The sequence below is a fragment of the Pleurodeles waltl genome, chromosome 5 (assembly GCF_031143425.1).
Source record: "Pleurodeles waltl isolate 20211129_DDA chromosome 5, aPleWal1.hap1.20221129, whole genome shotgun sequence".
Taxonomy (NCBI): domain Eukaryota; kingdom Metazoa; phylum Chordata; class Amphibia; order Caudata; family Salamandridae; genus Pleurodeles; species Pleurodeles waltl.
In genome coordinates, this window is record NC_090444.1 from 1,647,883,912 (window position 1) to 1,647,889,911 (window position 6,000).

The 6,000-nt window shown below is 40.9% G+C and overlaps 1 protein-coding gene across 2 annotated transcripts in view; it reads right to left on the bottom strand.

Annotated features, from left to right (window-relative positions):
* Positions 1-1,793, bottom strand: part of SMC6 (structural maintenance of chromosomes 6) — a 610,138-nt gene extending 608,345 nt beyond the window's left edge. Inside the window, exon 1 of one of the 2 annotated variants that reach the window (XM_069235972.1) lies at positions 1,739-1,793. The gene's annotated coding sequence lies outside the window, so the exon portion shown is untranslated. Of the gene's footprint in view, positions 1-940; positions 1,055-1,738 lie in introns of those variants that run through there. The other variant, XM_069235971.1, reaches the window with a different exon arrangement.
* Positions 1,794-6,000: the final 4,207 nt, after the last annotated feature.

The window sequence follows — 6,000 nt, forward strand, 5'->3', positions numbered from 1 at the left end:
CTTTTTATGTGTAACACAAAATACAGAGTTATGGATTCTTCTGAAGCTGTGAGATGCAATTATTAGCCCAGTTACCAAATATCAAAAAGTAGAGATACTTGGGCGCAGTATTTATAAACCTAATCCCATAGCAATAACACATCTCAGGACACAAAGTTGACACTTTGTCGTGGTTACCATGTGGGATCAAAGGTTGTCCTAGAACCCAGCTCAAAGAGAAGTCATACGCCAGTCTTTCCCATTCGTGTAAGTAGTTTTGTTAAAGAAAAAATGCAAAATCCTGCAGAAATGAAAGAATGTGCGTTTTCCTCCTTTCACTGAACTTGCAGTCAATTAACAGCAGATGAAAGTGAAACTATGTTTAGCAGTGTGTCCCCAGCTGAATTTAGCATTGACATACTGTAACCTGAAAGCACGTTTCATGCCATTTTCTGCATTCTTAAACAGTAAAGTAACAGTATCTGGTACATGGTGGCATGTAGCTTATTTTGTCTGCTATGTCGGGTAAGGACAGTGATAATAAATGGACTGCTATGCTTCCCTCCACCTTTAGAGTTAATTACACATCCATGGTTTCTTGTTAATCTACGCAGTGAACTGTTAAACGTTGTACTCTTTTTTAACATAACATTTTGAGATTGTATTACACTGTACCGGTTTCCAAAAATGCTTTATTTATTGCCTGGTGAAATACTGTGCATTCTATAATGAACGAGTAAACTGTACTGAACGTATTGAAATACGATGTTAATAGTGCAGTCTTTATAAGATAACCATCAATCAGCAGTACCCTGCGTAGAGCACCTAAAGGCAGAATGTATGTATGCCAAATCGGATTTTCAAATTCTTTTGATAGTGTGCTATTAAATTAAAACTTAATGTCACTGCAACTTAACATGACCACAAGTCGGTACTTAAAAACTAAAAAATGCCTACTTACACAGACCATCTATGAACTCGGGCTAAGACCGGTAAACCCTGATGTTGTTTCAACGGATATCGTTCGTTCATAACTTTACCACTTCTGGGTCGAACAACAACCAATCCAACCTCTGAACATATTCAGCCAGTCGTCTAGGAATGGGCGGTACTGCCAATATGTGAGATGACCTAGGATTTGAGCATTTTAGTCACTTCAGCCAATCGGAATGCTAGGAACATAATTCCGAACTGCTGATTGGCCGCGATGTTTCGCTCCTGCTCCCGTTTGAGCAATCCCCGACAGTCTGCGAGTGAGGCTCCGCCTAATCTGTACTGAGTTGAGTTTGGCGCGGGTACACAGCAATTGAGTTATTTGTGCGCCGTTGAAGATAGCCTGGATCGGTTACGACCAGGCTGTTCGGATTCGAAAGTTACCGCCTAGAAGCAGAGTGGTGGCAGGAGAGGGTGAAGCGAAGCTGGCCAAGAGTTTTTGGAGCGAGCCATATTTATACCGGGTTACTGGACAACTTTGAGGTTCGGTCTCAAGGCTTCGCGCGTCTGTGGGGCTCAGGCCGCCATGTGAATGCCACACGGCGCGGGAGGTCGAACAAGCATTTGCAAATCAAGTGGATCTCGCGTTTGCTCGAGTAAGAGTTATTAGCGTTGTAAATTCCTAACTGGACTTTTCTTACCACACCACTTGAAAATAAAAAGTGAAACTGTTGACTTAAGAAAGCCAGTTCAAATTGCCAGGGCCGCCGTGAGCCTGAAGGAGAGACACATAAGGAAAAACCAGTTTGCTCGCAGTCAAACATACCGAAAAAGTGCAATTGTCCATGAAACAGGGTAGATGGTCAAGGCGGTAACTAAACTGCCCCAAGGTAGGATGGGCGTAAAGCATTTACCAATGATCAAGTATTTTTGAAAGACAAGCCCATAAGCGAGTGATAGTGATGGGAGTGCAGTGGGCGTGGTTAAAAGCCCACAGATAGACTATAACATGTCAGAGGGCTTGTGCACTGTTAGCGCGTCAGACCTTAATAAGTAAACTTACAAGGGGACGCAAATAGGTTGATAAACCTTTTGACTCTTAATTAAGAAGTTCTTACCATGGTGCCAGTGCATAAATCAATACACAATAATCATTTGTAATCAATGGAGTCAGTAAATGTCACGCATCATGACCTTTCAGCCATGAATAACAACACCTTTAATAAAAGTTTAGTAAGTTTATTTCCCTATATTAACAATGTTAAAGTCATGTAGATTAATCTCAAAATCAAATGAAACACATATAAAAACAATACAGTTTGTCCAAAGCGGCGGAAGAAACGCAATCTAATCAAAGCTTGAACTACCACACATTCCAGAGCCACAGTGCAAATAAACAGCAGAGTCAGTTGTGACAAAGATATACATGGAATTCAGCAAGGTAATTCATCAATCATTGGTCCTTGTAATCGTCAGTCATTAGTGACAGCACTTAACTAACTCCAGATTAGCATCAGCATGTTGGGCTTCATGCAAAACGTTTAGTAAGACAAAATTTGGAAAACATCTAGCTATAGATCTATCAAAACAGCGCAGTTGGTACCTAGAAAGAAAAGGCATAAAATACATAACAGTCAGGTCTCATTATATCTACCTATCTTCTCGGTATGGGTCAGCAAAGCAGAATCAATCTTCGTCATCAGTCAATCAGCAAAGCATCAGTCTCTCAGTCAGAGAGTATGAGCCCAATGACAGAATGAATCTCAAACTTCTCCAAAGTCTCGTCTCTCTAGTTCTCAATAAATCTCTCAAAATCTGCATCTCAAGTCTGAATAATTCTCCTCTGTTGCATTGTTATATCAAAGTCACCTAATTGGTCAGTTAATCTTATGTTCATACTTTACCCAATAATATTTCTATACCAAATCCATCAATTCTAATATTTCACTATTCACATGCAGTTGATTGGTCCGCCTTAAGATGTTCTCATCATCCGTCTCGTCGGGTAACAATATTGTTGCATCTTCAGCTCCAGTCAGTATCTTCATTGTTCGTGTCCTGCGAAAGTGAGTCTCACACACATTACACCTAAAATTTTACCCTAACGGGAGCATCATCTCCTTGCAGTCGGTTCTCACGAAAAGCTTGTGTTAAGCACACTTAGCAAGACAATGGACATTTCACAGTTTAATTCACTCGGTCTGCATTTTTTATTAACCACTAAAAAATACAGCTTGTGCATGAGGCCTGGCAAGATAGGCCAAGACACTCGCTAAGCTAAGGCCTACAATTAATAAAGCTAGAGCATACTTCATAACCTTTAATATGACATTATACTGCATTAATCTAATACATATTCAATATTTCATAAGTAATAATCATTAATTAGTACATTTTGTGAACATTGGTGGCCATTCTTCGAGGTCCCATTTTCAAATGCGTGCATTATTTTTCTAAGTTATTCATTTTCTACATAAACTCATTATTCAAAATACGTAAACACTCATTAATACATTTTAATTAAAACACCTGCATTAGCAGCACTCAACTTAAAAATAGTGAAATAACCTAAGGGTATTTTTCCTCCTTATAAGTACAAACTTCAAGTGGCAAATATAAAGTGGAACTTCAATAAAAAAAATTCTAGAGCTGTGTTAATGATCCCTGACTAATTAAAATAAACAAAGACAGAAAAGTTGTACTACAAATGATTACAGATGATTTCATATAAAGTCCTATTTAAGTCTTATCTCCGGGCCTCTGCGTACTCCTAAAACATGACCAAATGGCCAGTATTTTCTCTTGAAAATGTGGAAACCGTTATCCTGAGAGAAACTGATAGGTGTTTTGCTGTTGCAGCGCCTGAATGTCCCTATTGTGTAATCATGTGTATGTAACTCAATGTTCCTCATCCTGACACTTCATTTAACAAACCAATATAAGATGAAGCTTGTTGTGGCCCTGTTGATGTAACTGAAGTGATGGAAGGCTAGAATTCCCAGAAGGCATTACTTTGTTAATTGAAATCACAGAGCTGGCGGTATGGGCTGCAGTCACTTGGAGCCTCAGGCGTGCCCTCATTCAAGGTGGATTCTTAAGTTCCATATCTTAGGTCAGCCAGTGGTGCATGCCTCTGGTTCTAGCTCCTGGCACTTGGCTCTGAGGGCTATCTTGGATCAGCAGATTCAGTGCATTATGGAATATGATGAAAATTGACCATTCCATGACCTCATCATCGTTCTGAATTGTGGTGTAAGTGATGCACACGCAACTTACTCAAAATTCTAGAATCCCAAGGACCTGCATGAGGTTGCGAAGCGGGGTTTCTTGGCAGGACAGTATTTATTATCATCTTTACTGATGGAGCTAATAACACCCCGAGCTGGGAGCCAATGTGTGTGGATTTCCTCCTCCCTGGGAGGGCGATTGTGCATAAATATGAGCGTTAATCTGCGTGAGACCCCGAGACGTGTGCAGCGCAATGTGCGAAAGCAAGATCATGTCCGCCCCCTCTCCGTGCCGCCTAGTTCACCTTCTAAAAAGGAATTAACATCTGGAAGCTCTTGCCTAGTGGAATAGTGGCAATTTCTTTGTGGACATTGAATGATCGCAATTTACTGGCTTGGCATGTGTGGCATTTTAATCAGCAGAAGTATCTGGAAATGGCCATATCTAGGGTGCCCAGAAGTCCCGGATTTTCCAATGACTGTCCCAACACTTGTTTAAACAAGCATTTGCAATGCAATAGGTGTCACATTTTGAACAAGTTATTGACATCTTTTGCCAACAGCGCCCACGAGCAGAAAAAAAAGCTCTTTCGAAGTTAGCAGAGCAACCTGAAAAGATTTATGGCCCCATAAAGGAGATAAGCAAAGCCCTGTGCGCATGTCGTGAGTGCTGGCAAGGAGGGGCCCTGCAGAGAGAGAGACTTTTTGCAATGCAATGTGAGGCCATATGGTGTTTATTTAGTAAAATAGGCTTATTTTAGGAGCCTTTGTTTAGTAAAATAAGCTTATTTTATGAGCAGGGTAGAGGACAGCAGTGGAATAAAGCCAAAACAAATGTCAGTGACATGGGAGGAGGGAGGAGGAACGGAATGCTGCAATAAAACGGAGGCAGCTACCAGCCTAAACAGCACAGTGAAAAGGGAGCACCAAAGAAATGTAAAAAAAAAAAAAAGTCAGTCTCAGCAACAGATAAAGAAACCAAAGTGGAACGATACAGTTCTAGGTCACTGCTCTGAAACAGAAAGGGGGGGGGGGGGCGGCAGAACTGACCACTAGCAAGCAAGAAGTTTTAAAGGACACGGCAACCGACAAATGAAATTGCTTTAACTCACAGAATAAGTATACTTAAGTACACACCAGGTCGAACGCTAATGCTCGACCTAAAAAAACAAGACATTGTTAGCATTTATTGACATTGTACGTAGCTTGTAGGGCACAGGTCGATGGGACACGCGTGTAGACGGCATCCACCCTACTAAGAAGTCAGACCACCAATCATGCTGAACATGTCCCGTTGTAAATTTCAGACGGCGGGACGCATTCAGAAGTGCTTGCACGTGTCTGCTTTCCAGCTGAGCCCAAAACAAAGGGCAACGTAAAGGGGTCCCTCATGCTGCTTTTTTGAGTTTCCTGGCTTGGAAGCTTTCTGGAACCTCACACTTAGATGCAAATACAGTGCAGGTGTGTTGAGTATGAATAAATCACATGAACCTTGTGCGTACACAACTTTCGTACAGCATGTTATCACTTCACAAGTTCTTAAGGGAGGCATGGTTTTGACTTTGTTTATTCTCTGTGTGTGTGTGTATATATATATATGTATATGAGATGTGTATGTATTGTAAGAATGTCCGATGTGTTGGTCTTGCCCAGTATTTACACAATTAATTTAAATTCCGCTATTGTATTTCTTTTATAGCACTACTCATCCCATTGCAGGGCGTCAGAGAGCTGTGCATCACACATACACACATATTGGGAAATCATGTGCATATCAATTTATAGGATGGGTTACAAGGTGTGGGAGTCACCGGTCCTTCATAATTCGCTGTGCTATATTAGAAGGATTACAATTTGTGAA